The 12,675-nt window shown below is 38.9% G+C and overlaps 19 non-coding genes across 19 annotated transcripts; all 19 read right to left on the bottom strand.

The window, feature by feature from the left end:
* Positions 1-67: 67 nt before the first annotated feature.
* Positions 68-140, bottom strand: trnat-cgu (transfer RNA threonine (anticodon CGU)). The gene has a single exon. It is a non-coding gene; the product is annotated as a tRNA-Thr (tRNA).
* A 249-nt stretch (positions 141-389) lies between these two features.
* trnat-cgu (transfer RNA threonine (anticodon CGU)) lies at positions 390-462 on the bottom strand. Its single transcript has one exon. It is a non-coding gene; the product is annotated as a tRNA-Thr (tRNA).
* A 250-nt stretch (positions 463-712) lies between these two features.
* On the bottom strand, positions 713-785 carry trnat-cgu (transfer RNA threonine (anticodon CGU)). Its single transcript has one exon. It is a non-coding gene; the product is annotated as a tRNA-Thr (tRNA).
* Positions 786-1,678: 893 nt separating this feature from the next.
* Positions 1,679-1,751, bottom strand: trnat-cgu (transfer RNA threonine (anticodon CGU)). The gene has a single exon. It is a non-coding gene; the product is annotated as a tRNA-Thr (tRNA).
* Positions 1,752-2,808: 1,057 nt separating this feature from the next.
* On the bottom strand, positions 2,809-2,881 carry trnat-cgu (transfer RNA threonine (anticodon CGU)). The gene has a single exon. It is a non-coding gene; the product is annotated as a tRNA-Thr (tRNA).
* Positions 2,882-3,452: 571 nt separating this feature from the next.
* trnat-cgu (transfer RNA threonine (anticodon CGU)) lies at positions 3,453-3,525 on the bottom strand. Its single transcript has one exon. It is a non-coding gene; the product is annotated as a tRNA-Thr (tRNA).
* A 251-nt stretch (positions 3,526-3,776) lies between these two features.
* Positions 3,777-3,849, bottom strand: trnat-cgu (transfer RNA threonine (anticodon CGU)). The gene has a single exon. It is a non-coding gene; the product is annotated as a tRNA-Thr (tRNA).
* Positions 3,850-3,938: 89 nt separating this feature from the next.
* Positions 3,939-4,011, bottom strand: trnat-cgu (transfer RNA threonine (anticodon CGU)). The gene has a single exon. It is a non-coding gene; the product is annotated as a tRNA-Thr (tRNA).
* Positions 4,012-4,583: 572 nt separating this feature from the next.
* Positions 4,584-4,656, bottom strand: trnat-cgu (transfer RNA threonine (anticodon CGU)). The gene has a single exon. It is a non-coding gene; the product is annotated as a tRNA-Thr (tRNA).
* A 574-nt stretch (positions 4,657-5,230) lies between these two features.
* On the bottom strand, positions 5,231-5,303 carry trnat-cgu (transfer RNA threonine (anticodon CGU)). The gene has a single exon. It is a non-coding gene; the product is annotated as a tRNA-Thr (tRNA).
* Positions 5,304-5,876: 573 nt separating this feature from the next.
* Positions 5,877-5,949, bottom strand: trnat-cgu (transfer RNA threonine (anticodon CGU)). Its single transcript has one exon. It is a non-coding gene; the product is annotated as a tRNA-Thr (tRNA).
* Positions 5,950-7,328: 1,379 nt separating this feature from the next.
* trnat-cgu (transfer RNA threonine (anticodon CGU)) lies at positions 7,329-7,401 on the bottom strand. Its single transcript has one exon. It is a non-coding gene; the product is annotated as a tRNA-Thr (tRNA).
* A 249-nt stretch (positions 7,402-7,650) lies between these two features.
* Positions 7,651-7,723, bottom strand: trnat-cgu (transfer RNA threonine (anticodon CGU)). The gene has a single exon. It is a non-coding gene; the product is annotated as a tRNA-Thr (tRNA).
* A 411-nt stretch (positions 7,724-8,134) lies between these two features.
* trnat-cgu (transfer RNA threonine (anticodon CGU)) lies at positions 8,135-8,207 on the bottom strand. Its single transcript has one exon. It is a non-coding gene; the product is annotated as a tRNA-Thr (tRNA).
* A 250-nt stretch (positions 8,208-8,457) lies between these two features.
* On the bottom strand, positions 8,458-8,530 carry trnat-cgu (transfer RNA threonine (anticodon CGU)). Its single transcript has one exon. It is a non-coding gene; the product is annotated as a tRNA-Thr (tRNA).
* A 410-nt stretch (positions 8,531-8,940) lies between these two features.
* trnat-cgu (transfer RNA threonine (anticodon CGU)) lies at positions 8,941-9,013 on the bottom strand. Its single transcript has one exon. It is a non-coding gene; the product is annotated as a tRNA-Thr (tRNA).
* A 2,187-nt stretch (positions 9,014-11,200) lies between these two features.
* Positions 11,201-11,273, bottom strand: trnat-cgu (transfer RNA threonine (anticodon CGU)). Its single transcript has one exon. It is a non-coding gene; the product is annotated as a tRNA-Thr (tRNA).
* Positions 11,274-11,684: 411 nt separating this feature from the next.
* Positions 11,685-11,756, bottom strand: trnat-cgu (transfer RNA threonine (anticodon CGU)). Its single transcript has one exon. It is a non-coding gene; the product is annotated as a tRNA-Thr (tRNA).
* A 410-nt stretch (positions 11,757-12,166) lies between these two features.
* trnat-cgu (transfer RNA threonine (anticodon CGU)) lies at positions 12,167-12,239 on the bottom strand. The gene has a single exon. It is a non-coding gene; the product is annotated as a tRNA-Thr (tRNA).
* Positions 12,240-12,675: the final 436 nt, after the last annotated feature.

The following is a 12,675-nucleotide window of genomic DNA, read 5'->3' as shown; positions in this document are numbered from 1 at the left end:
CAAAATCAAAATCCAATTTCTCTCCCTTTTTTCAATTAATTTCAAAAAACTCGACAAGAGAACACTATGCTTCATGTGAGGTTTGAACTCACGACCTTCAGATTACGGGACTGACGCGCTACCTGCTGTGCCAATGAAGCTGTAATTCTGTAACAAAATTTGCAAAAGCAAAATCCAATTCCTCTCCCTTTTTTCAATTATTTTCCAAAAACATGAAAAGAGAACACAATGCATCATGTGAGAGTTGAACTCACGATCACAGATTACGAGACTGACGCGCTACCTGCTGCGCCAATGAAGCTGTAAATTTGAATTGAAATCGCAAAATCAAAATCCAATTTCCCTCTCTTTTTTCAATTATTTTCCAAAAACTTGAAAAGAGAACACATTGCTTCATGTGAGGGTTGAACTCACGACCTTCAGATTACGAGACTGACGCGCTACCTGCGGCGCCAATGAAGCTGTAATTCTGTAACAAAATTTGCAAAAGCAAAATCAAATTTCTCTCCCTTTTTTCAATTATTTTCCCAAAACTTGAAAAGAGAACACAATGCTTCATGTGAGGGTTGAACTCACGACCTTCAGATTATGAGACTGACGCACTACCTGCTGCGCCAATGAAGCTGTAAATTTGAATTGAAATCGCAAAATCAAAATCCAATTTCCCTCTCTTTTTTCAATTATTTTCCAAAAACTTGAAAAGAGAACACAATGCTTCATGTGAGGGTTGAACTCACAACCTACAGATTACGAGACTGACGCGCTACCTGCTGCGCCAATGAAGCTGTAATTCTGTAACAAAATTTGCAAAAGCAAAATCCAATTTCTCTCTCTTTTTTCAATTATTTTCCAAAAACTTGAAAAGAGAACACTATGCTTCATGTGAGGGTTGAACTCACGACCTTCAGATTATGAGACTGACGCGCTACCTGCTGCGCCAATTAAGCTGTAATTTCAAATTGAAATCGCAAAATCAAAATCCAATTTCTCTCTCTTTTTTCAATTATTTTCCAAAAACTTGAAAAGAGAACACAATGCTTCATGTGAGGGTTGAACTCACAACCTACAGATAACGAGACTGACGCGCTACCTGCTGCGCCAATGAAGCTGTAATTTCAAATTGAAATCGCATAATCAAAATCCAATTTCTCTCTCTTTTTTCAATTATTTTCCAAAAACTTGAAAAGAGAACACAATGCATCATGTGAGGGTTGAATTCACGACCTCAGATTACGAGACCGACGCGCTACCTGCTGCGCCAATGAAGCTGTAAATTTGAATTGAAATCGCAAAATCAAAATCCAATTTCCCTCTCTTTTTTCAATTATTTTCCAAAAACTTGAAAAGAGAACACAATGCTTCATGTGAGGGTTGAACTCACAACCTACAGATTACGAGATTGACGCGCTACCTGCTGTGCCAATGAAGCTGTAATTCTGTAACAAAATTTGCAAAACCAAAATCCAATTCCTCTCCCTTTTTTCAATTATTTTCCAAAAACTTGAAAAGAGAACACAATGCATCATGTGAAGGTTGAACTCACGACCTCAGATTACGAGACCGACGCGCTACCTGCTGCGCCAATGAAGCTGTAAATTTGAATTGAAATCGCAAAATCAAAATCCAATTTCCCTCTCTTTTTTCAATTATTTTCCAAAAACTTGAAAAGAGAACACAATGCTTCATGTGAGGGTTGAACTCACAACCTTCAGATTACGAGACTGACGCGCTACCTGCTGCGCCAATGAAGCTGTAATTCTGTAACAAAATTTGCAAAAGCAAAATCCAATTCCTCTCCCTTTTTTCAATTATTTTACCAAAACTCGAAAAGAGAACACAATGCTTCATGTGAGGGTTGAACTCACGACCTTCAGATTATGAGACTGACGCGCTACCTGCTGCGCCAATGAACCTGTAATTCTGTATCAAAATTTGCAAAAGCAAAATCAAATTTCTCTCCCTTTTTTCAATTATTTTCCCAAAACTTGAAAAGAGAACACAATGCTTCATGTGAGGGTTGAACTCACGACCTTCAGATTATGGGACTGACGCGCTACCTGCTGCGCCAATGAAGCTGTAATTTCCAATTGAAATCGCAAAATCAAAATCCAATTTCCCTCTCTTTTTTCAAATATTTTCCCAAAACTCGAAAAGAGAACACAATGCTTCATGTGAGGGTTGAACTCACGACCTTCAGATTATGAGACTGACGCGCTACCTGCTGCGCCAATGAAGATGTAATATCGAATTGAAATCGCAAAATCAAAATCCAAATTCCCTCTCTTTGTTCAATTATTTTCCCAAAACTCGAAAAGAGAACACAATGCTTCATGTGAGGGTTGAACTCACGACCTTCAGATTATGAGACTGACGCGCTACCTGCTGCGCCAATGAAGCTGTAATTCTGTAGCAAAATTTGCAAAAGCAAAATCCAATTCCTCTCCCTTTTTTCAATTATTTTCCAAAAACTTGAAAAGAGAACACAATGCTTCATGTGAGGGTTGAACTTACGACCTCAGATTACGAGACCGACGCGCTACCTGCTGCGCCAATGAAGCTGTAAATTTGAATTGAAATCGCAAAATCAAAATCCAATTTCCCTCTCTTTTTTCAATTATTTTCCAAAAACTTTAAAAGAGAACACAATGCTTCATGTGAGGGTTGAACTCACGACCTTCAGATTACGGGACTGAAGCGCTACCTGCTGCGCCACTGAAGCTGTAATTCTGTAACAAAATTTGCAAAAGCAAAATCAAATTTCTCTCCCTTTTTTCAATTATTTTCCAAAAACTTGAAAAGAGAACACTATGCTTCATGTGAGGGTTGAACTCACAACCTACAGATTACGAGACTGACGCGCTACCTGCTGCGCCAATGAAGCTGTAATTTCAAATTGAAATCGCAAAATCAAATCCCAATTTCCCTCTCTTTTTTCAATTATTTTCCCAAAACTCGAAAAGAGAACACAATGTTCATGTGAGGGTTGAACTCACGACCTTCAGATTACGAGACTGACGCGCTACCTGCTGCGCCAATGAAGCTGTAATTCTGTAGCAAAATTTGCAAAAGCAAAATCCAATTCCTCTCCCTTTTTTCAATTATTTTCCCAAAACTTGAAAAGAGAACACAATGCTTCATGTGAGAGTTGAACTCACGACCTTCAGATTATGAGACTGATGCGCTACCTGCTGCGCCAATGAAAATGTAATATCGAACTGAAATCGCAAAATCAAAATCCAATTTCCCTCTCTTTTTTCAATTATTTTCCCAAAACTCGAAAAGAGAACACAATGCTTCATGTGAGGGTTGAACTCACGACCTTCAGATTAAGAGACTGACGCGCTACCTGCTGCGCCAATGAAAATATAATTTTCAATTGAAATCGCAAAATCAAAATCCAATTTCCCTCTCTTTTTTCAATTATTTTACCAAAACTCGAAAAGAGAACACAATGCTTCATGTGAGGGTTGAACTCACAACCTTCAGATTACGGGACTGACGCGCTACCTGCTGCGCCAATGAAGCTGTAATTCTATAACAAAATTTGCAAAAGAAAAATCAAATTTCTCTCCCTTTTTTTCAATTATTTTCCCAAAACTCGAAAAGAGAACACAATGTTCATGTGAGGGTTGAACTCACGACCTTCAGATTACGAGACTGACGCGCTACCTGCTGCGCCAATGAAGCTGTAATTCTGTAGCAAAATTTGCAAAAGCAAAATCCAATTCCTCTCCCTTTTTTCAATTATTTTCCCAAAACTTGAAAAGAGAACACAATGCTTCATGTGAGGGTTGAACTCACGACCTTCAGATTACGAGACTGACGCGCTACCTGCTGCGCCAATGAAGCTGTAATTCTGTAGCAAAATTTGCAAAAGCAAAATCCAATTCCTCTCCCTTTTTTCAATTATTTTCCCAAAACTTGAAAAGAGAACACAATGCTTCATGTGAGAGTTGAACTCACGACCTTCAGATTACGAGACTGACGCGCTACCTGCTGCGCCAATGAAGCTGTAATTTTAAGTTGAAATCGCAAAATCAAAATCCAATTTCCCTCTCTTTTTTCAAATATTTTCCCAAAACTCGAAAAGAGAACACTATGCTTCATGTGAGGATTGAACTCACGACCTTCAGATTATGAGACTGACGCGCTACCTGCTGCGCCAATGAACCTGTAATTCTGTATCAAAATTTGCAAAAGCAAAATCAAATTTCTCTCCCTTTTTTCAATTATTTTCCCAAAACTTGAAAAGAGAACACAATGCTTCATGTGAGGATTGAACTCACGACCTTCAGATTATGAGACTGATGCGCTACCTGCTGCGCCAATGAAAATGTAATATCGAAATGAAATCGCAAAATCAAAATCCAATTTCCCTCTCTTTTTTCAATTATTTTCCCAAAACTCGAAAAGAGAACACAATGCTTCATGTGAGGGTTGAACTCACGACCTTCAGATTATGAGACTGACGCGCTACCTGCTGCGCCAATGAAGCTGTAATTTCCAATTGAAATCGCAAAATCAAAATCCAATTTCCCTCTCTTTTTTCAATTATTTTACCAAAACTCGAAAAGAGAACACAATGCTTCATGTGAGGGTTGAACTCACAACCTTCAGATTACGGGACTGACGCGCTACCTGCTGCGCCAATGAAGCTGTAATTCTATAACAAAATTTGCAAAAGAAAAATCAAATTTCTCTCCCTTTTTTTCAATTATTTTCCCAAAACTCGAAAAGAGAACACTATGCTTCATGTGAGGAATGAACTCACGACCTTCAGATTATGAGACTGACGCGCTACCTGCTGCGCCAATGAACCTGTAATTCTGTATCAAAATTTGCAAAAGCAAAATCAAATTTCTCTCCCTTTTTTCAATTATTTTCCCAAAACTTGAAAAGAGAACACAATGCTTCATGTGAGGATTGAACTCACGACCTTCAGATTATGAGACTGATGCGCTACCTGCTGCGCCAATGAAGATGTAATATCGAACTGAAATCGCAAAATCAAAATCCAATTTCCCTCTCTTTTTTCAATTATTTTCCCAAAACTCGAAAAGAGAACACAATGCTTCATGTGAGGGTTGAACTCACGACCTTCAGATTATGAGACTGACGCGCTACCTGCTGCGCCAATGAAGCTGTAATTTCCAATTGAAATCGCAAAATCAAAATCCAATTTCCCTCTCTTTTTTCAATTATTTTACCAAAACTCGAAAAGAGAACACAATGCTTCATGTGAGGGTTGAACTCACAACCTTCAGATTACGGGACTGACGCGCTACCTGCTGCGCCAATGAAGCTGTAATTCTATAACAAAATTTGCAAAAGAAAAATCAAATTTCTCTCCCTTTTTTTCAATTATTTTCCCAAAACTTGAAAAGAGAACACAATGTTTCATGTGAGGATTGAACTCACGACCTTCAGATTATGAGACTGACGCGCTACCTGCTGCGCCAATGAAGCTGTAATTTCAAGTTGAAATCGCAAAATCAAAATCCAATTTCTCTCTCTTTTTTCAATTATTTTCCAAAAACTTGAAAAGAGAACACTATGCTTCATGTTAGGATTGAACTCACGACCTTCAGATTATGAGACTGACGCGCTACCTGCTGCGCCAATGAAGCTGTAATTCTGTAACAAAATTTGCCAAAGCAAAATCCAATTCCTCTCCCTTTTTTCAATTATTTTCCAAAAACATGAAAAGAGAACACAATGCATCATGTGAGGGTTGAACTCACGACCTCAGATTACGAGACTGACGCGCTACCTGCGGCGCCAATGAAGCTGTAAATCTGAGTTGAAATCGCAAAATCAAAATCCAATTTCCCTCTCTTTTTTCAATTATTTTCCAAAAACTTGAAAAGAGAACACAATGCTTCATGTGAGGGTTGAACTCACGACCTTCAGATTACGAGACTGACGCGCTACCTGCGGCGCCAATGAAGCTGTAATTCTGTAACAAAATTTGCAAAAGCAAAATCAAATTTCTCTCCCTTTTTTCAATTATTTTCCCAAAACTTGAAAAGAGAACACAATGTTTCATGTGAGGGTTGAACTCACGACCTTCAGATTATGAGACTGACGCGCTACCTGCTGCGCCAATGAAGCTGTAATTTCGAATGGAAATCGCAAAATCAAAATCCAATTTCTCTCTCTTTTTTCAATTATTTTCCCAAAATTTGGAAAGAGAACACTATGCTTCATGTGAGGGTTGAACTCAGGACCTTCAGATTATGAGACTGACGCGCTACCTGCTGCGCCAATGAAGCTGTAATTTCCAATTGAAATCGCAAAATCAAAATCCAATTTCCCTCTCTTTTTTCAATTATTTTACCAAAACTCGAAAAGAGAACACAATGCTTCATGTGAGGGTTGAACTCACGACCTTCAGATTATGAGACTGACGCGCTACCTGCTGCGCCAATGAACCTGTAATTCTGTATCAAAATTTGCAAAAGCAAAATCAAATTTCTCTCCCTTTTTTCAATTATTTTCCCAAAACTTGAAAAGAGAACACAATGCTTCATGTGAGGGTTGAACTCACGACCTTCAGATTATGAGACTGACGCGCTACCTGCTGCGCTAATGAAGATGTAATATCGAATTGAAATCGCAAAATCAAAATCCAATTTCCCTCTCTTTTTTCAATTATTTTCCCAAAACTCGAAAAGAGAACACAATGCTTCATGTGAGGGTTGAACTCACAACCTTCAGATTACGGGACTGACGCGATACCTGCTGCGCCAATGAAGCTGTAATTCTGTAACAAAATTTGCAAAAGCAAAATCAAATTTCTCTCCCTTTTTTCAATTATTTTCCCAAAACTTGAAAAGAGAACACAATGTTTCATGTGAGGGTTGAACTCACGACCTTCAGATTATGAGACTGACGCGCTACCTGCTGCGCCAATGAAGCTGTAATTTCGAATTGAAATCGCAAAATCAAAATCCAATTTCCCTCTCTTTTTTCAAATATTTTCCCAAAACTCGAAAAGAGAACACAATGCTTCATGTGAGGGTTGAACTCACGACCTTCAGATTATGAGACTGACGCGCTACCTGCTGCGCCAATGAAGCTGTAATTTCAAGTTGAAATCGCAAAATCAAAATCCAATTTCTCTCTCTTTTTTCAATTATTTTCCAAAAACTTGAAAAGAGAACACTATGCTTCATGTGAGGGTTGAACTCACGACCTTCAGATTATGAGACTGACGCGCTATCTGCTGCGCCAATGAAGCTGTAATTTCAAATTGAAATCGCAAAATCAAAATCCAATTTCTCTCTCTTTTTTCAATTATTTTCCAAAAACTTGAAAAGAGAACACTATGCTTCATGTGAGGGTTGAACTCACAACCTACAGATTACGAGACTGACGCGCTACCTGCTGCGCCAATGAAGCTGTAATTCTGTAACAAAATTTGCCAAAGCAAAATCCAATTCCTCTCCCTTTTTTCAATTATTTTCCAAAAACATGAAAAGAGAACACAATGCATCATGTGAGGGTTGAACTCACGACCTCAGATTAGGAGACTGACGCGCTACCTGCGGCGCCAATGAAGCTGTAAATTTGGATTGAAATCGCAAAATCAAAATCCAATTTCCCTCTCTTTTTTCAATTATTTTCCAAAAACTTGAAAAGAGAACACAATGCTTCATGTGAGGGTTGAACTCACGACCTTCAGATTACGAGACTGACGCGCTACCTGCGGCGCCAATGAAGCTGTAATTCTGTAACAAAATTTGCAAAAGCAAAATCAAATTTCTCTCCCTTTTTTCAATTATTTTCCCAAAACTTGAAAAGAGAACACAATGTTTCATGTGAGGAAAGAACTCACGACCTTCAGATTATGAGACTGACGCGCTACCTGCTGCGCCAATGAAGCTGTAATTTCGAATGGAAATCGCAAAATCAAAATCCAATTTCTCTCTCTTTTTTCAATTATTTTCCAAAAATTTGGAAAGAGAACACTATGCTTCATGTGAGGGTTGAACTCAGGACCTTCAGATTATGAGACTGACGCGCTACCTGCTGCGCCAATGAAGCTGTAATTTCCAATCGAAATCGCAAAATCAAAATCCAATTTCCCTCTCTTTTTTCAATTATTTTACCAAAACTCGAAAAGAGAACACAATGCTTCATGTGAGGGTTGAACTCACGACCTTCAGATTACGGGACTGACGCGCTACCTGCTGCGCCAATGAAGCTGTAATTCTGTAAGAAAATTTGCAAAAGCAAAATCAAATTTCTCTCCCTTTTTTCAATTATTTTCCCAAAACTTGAAAAGAGAACACAATGTTTCATGTGAGGGTTGAACTCACGACCTTCAGATTATGAGACTGACGCGCTACCTGCTGCGCCAATGAAGCTGTAATTTCAAATTGAAATCGCAAAATCAAAAACCAATTTCCCTCTCTTTTTTCAAATATTTTCCCAAAACTCGAAAAGAGAACACAATGCTTCATGTGAGGGTTGAACTCACGACCTTCAGATTACGGGACTGACGCGCTACCTGCTGCGCCAATGAAGCTGTAATTTCAAATTGAAATCGCAAAATCAAAATCCAATTTCCCTCTCTTTTTTCAATTATTTTCCCAAAACTCGAAAAGAGAACACAATGCTTCATGTGAGGGTTGAACTCACGACCTTCAGATTATGAGACTGACGCGCTACCTGCTGCGCCAATGAAGCTGTAATTTCCAATTGAAATCGCAAAATCAAAATCCAATTTCCCTCTCTTTTTTCAAATATTTTCCCAAAACTCGAAAAGAGAACACAATGCTTCATGTGAGGGTTGAACTCACGACCTTCAGATTATGAGACTGACGCGCTACCTGCTGCGCCAATAAAGCTGTAATTTCCAATTGAAATCGCAAAATCAAAATCCAATTTCCCTCTCTTTTTTCAATTATTTTACCAAAACTCGAAAAGAGAACACAATGCTTCATGTGAGGGTTGAACTCACAACCTTCAGATTACGGGACTGACGCGCTACCTGCTGCGCCAATGAAGCTGTAATTCTGTAACAAAATTTGCAAAAGCAAAATCAAATTTCTCTCCCTTTTTTCAATTATTTTCCCAAAACTTGAAAAGAGAACACAATGTTTCATGTGAGGGTTGAACTCACGACCTTCAGATTATGAGACTGACGCGCTACCTGCTGCGCCAATGAAGCTGTAATTTCGAATTGAAATCGCAAAATCAAAATCCAATTTCCCTCTCTTTTTTCAAATATTTTCCCAAAACTCGAAAAGAGAACACAATGCTTCATGTGAGGGTTGAACTCACGACCTTCAGATTATGAGACTGACGCGCTACCTGCTGCGCCAATAAAGCTGTAATTTCAAGTTGAAATCGCAAAATCAAAATCCAATTTCCCTCTCTTTTTTCAATTATTTTACCAAAACTCGAAAAGAGAACACAATGCTTCATGTGAGGATTGAACTCACGACCTTCAAATTATGAGACTGACGCGCTACCTGCTGCGCCAATGAAGCTGTAATTTCGAATTGAAATCGCAAAATCAAAATCCAATTTCCCTCCCTTTTTTCAAATATTTTCCCAAAACTCGAAAAGAGAACACAATGCTTCATGTGAAGGTTGAACTCACGACCTTCAGATTATGAGACTGACGCGCTACCTGCTGCGCCAATAAAGCTGTAATTTCAAGTTGAAATCGCAAAATCAAAATCCAATTTCTCTCTCTTTTTTCAATTATTTTCCAAAAACTTGAAAAGAGAACACTATGCTTCATGTGAGGGTTGAACTCACGACCTTCAGATTATGAGACTGACGCGCTACCTGCTGCGCCAATAAAGCTGTAATTTCAAGTTGAAATCGCAAAATCAAAATCCAATTTCCCTCTCTTTTTTCAATTATTTTACCAAAACTCGAAAAGAGAACACAATGCTTCATGTGAGGATTGAACTCACGACCTTCAAATTATGAGACTGACGCACTACCTGCTGCGCCAATGAAGCTGTAATTTCAAATTGAAATCGCAAAATCAAAATCCAATTTCCCTCCCTTTTTTCAAATATTTTCCCAAAACTCGAAAAGAGAACACAATGCTTCATGTGAAGGTTGAACTCACGACCTTCAGATTATGAGACTGACGCGCTACCTGCTGCGCCAATGAAGCTGTAATTCTGTAACAAAATTTGCAAAAGCAAAATCAAATTTCTCTCCCTTTTTTCAATTATTTTCCCAAAACTTGAAAAGAGAACACAATGTTTCATGTGAGGGTTGAACTCACGACCTTCAGATTATGAGACTGACGCGCTACCTGCTGCGCCAATGAACCTGTAATTCTGTATCAAAATTTGCAAAAGCAAAATCAAATTTCTCTCCCTTTTTTCAATTATTTTCCCAAAACTTGAAAAGAGAACACAATGCTTCATGTGAGGGTTGAACTCACGACCTTCAGATTACGGGACTGACGCGATACCTGCTGCGCCAATGAAGCTGTAATTCTGTAACAAAATTTGCAAAAGCAAAATCAAATTTCTCTCCCTTTTTTCAATTATTTTCCCAAAACTTGAAAAGAGAACACAATGCTTCATGTGAGGGTTGAACTCACGACCTTCAGATTACGGGACTGACGCGATACCTGCTGCGCCAATGAAGCTGTAATTCTGTAACAAAATTTGCAAAAGCAAAATCAAATTTCTCTCCCTTTTTTCAATTATTTTCCCAAAACTTGAAAAGAGAACACAATGCTTCATGTGAGGGTTGAACTCACGACCTTCAGATTACGGGACTGACGCGATACCTGCTGCGCCAATGAAGCTGTAATTCTGTAACAAAATTTGCAAAAGCAAAATCAAATTTCTCTCCCTTTTTTCAATTATTTTCCCAAAACTTGAAAAGAGAACACAATGCTTCATGTGAGGGTTGAACTCACGACCTTCAGACTATGAGACTGCCGCGCTACCTGCTGCGCCAATGAAGCTGTAATTTCAAATTGAAATCGCAAAATCAAAATCAAATTTCTCTCCCTTTTTTCAATTATTTTCCCAAAACTTGAAAAGAGAACACAATGTTTCATGTGAGGGTTGAACTCACGACCTTCAGATTATGAGACTGACGCGCTACCTGCTGCGCCAATGAAGCTGTAATTTCAAATTGAAATCGCAAAATCAAAATCCAATTTCCCTCTCTTTTTTCAAATATTTTCCCAAAACTCGAAAAGAGAACACAATGCTTCATGTGAGGTTTGAACTCACGACCTTCAGATTACGGGACTGACGCGCTACCTGCTGCGCCAATGAAGCTGTAATTTCAAATTGAAATCGCAAAATCAAAATCCAATTTCCCTCTCTTTTTTTCAATTATTTTCCCAAAACTCGAAAAGAGAACACAATGTTCATGTGAGGGTTGAACTCACGACCTTCAGACTATGAGACTGCCGCGCTACCTGCTGCGCCAATGAAGCTGTAATTTCAAATTGAAATCGCAAAATCAAAATCCAATTTCTCTCTCTTTTTTCAATTATTTTCCAAAAACTTGAAAAGAGAACACTATGCTTCATGTGAGGGTTGAACTCAAAACCTACAGATTACGAGACTGACGCGCTACCTGCTGCGCCAATGAAGCTGTAATTCTGTAACAAAATTTGCAAAATCAAAATCCAATTTCTCTCTCTTTTTTCAATTATTTTCCAAAAACTTGAAAAGAGAACACAATGCTTCATGTGAGGGTTGAACTCACGACCTCAGATTACGAGACTGACGCGCTACCTGCTGCGCCAATGAAGCTGTAATTTCGAACGGAAATCGCAAAATCAAAATCCAATTTCTCTCTCTTTTTTCAATTACTTTCCAAAAACTTGGAAAGAGAACACTATGCTTCATGTGAGGGTTGAACTCACGACCTTCAGATTATGAGACTGGCGCGCTACCTGCTGCGCCAATGAAGCTGTAATTGCCAATTGAAATCGCAAAATCAAAATCCAATTTCCCTCTCTTTTTTCAATTACTTTCCAAAAACTTGGAAAGAGAACACTATGCTTCATGTGAGGGTTGAACTCACGACCTTCAGATTATGAGACTGGCGCGCTACCTGCTGCGCCAATGAAGCTGTAATTGCCAATTGAAATCGCAAAATCAAAATCCAATTTCCCTCTCTTTTTTCAATTATTTTACCAAAACTCGAAAAGAGAACACAATGCTTCATGTGAGGGTTGAACTCACAACCTTCAGATTACGGGACTGACGCGCTACCTGCTGCGCCAATGAAGCTGTAATTCTGTAACAAAATTTGCAAAAGCAAAATCAAATTTCTCTCCCTTTTTTCAATTATTTTCCCAAAACTTGAAAAGAGAACACAATGTTTCATGTGAGGGTTGAACTCACGACCTTCAGATTACGGGACTGACGCGCTACCTGGGTTTTCCGACAGTCAACTTTTGTCCTGTTCGGTCCCTGATGGACTAGTGGCTAGGATCCAGCACTCTCACTGCTGTGGCCCGGGTTCGATTCCCGGTCAGGGAAACTGTTACACGCAGATAGAAAATTCCTTTTGAGGAATTGGAAAGAAAATTGAAAGAGGTTCCTTTTTCTAGAATGGGTTTTCCGACAGTCAACTTTTGTCCTGTTCGGTCCCTGATGGACTAGTGGCTAGGATCCAGCACTCTCACTGCTGTGGCCCGGGTTCAATTCCAGGTCAGGGAAACTG

This window comes from Urocampus carinirostris, chromosome 3 (genome assembly GCF_059441175.1).
Source record: "Urocampus carinirostris isolate Australia breed hairy pipefish chromosome 3, RoL_Ucar_1.0, whole genome shotgun sequence".
Lineage (NCBI taxonomy): Eukaryota > Metazoa > Chordata > Actinopteri > Syngnathiformes > Syngnathidae > Urocampus > Urocampus carinirostris.
The sequence above is the reverse complement of the archived record's forward strand: the minus strand, read 5'-3'. Positions and strand labels throughout refer to the sequence as shown.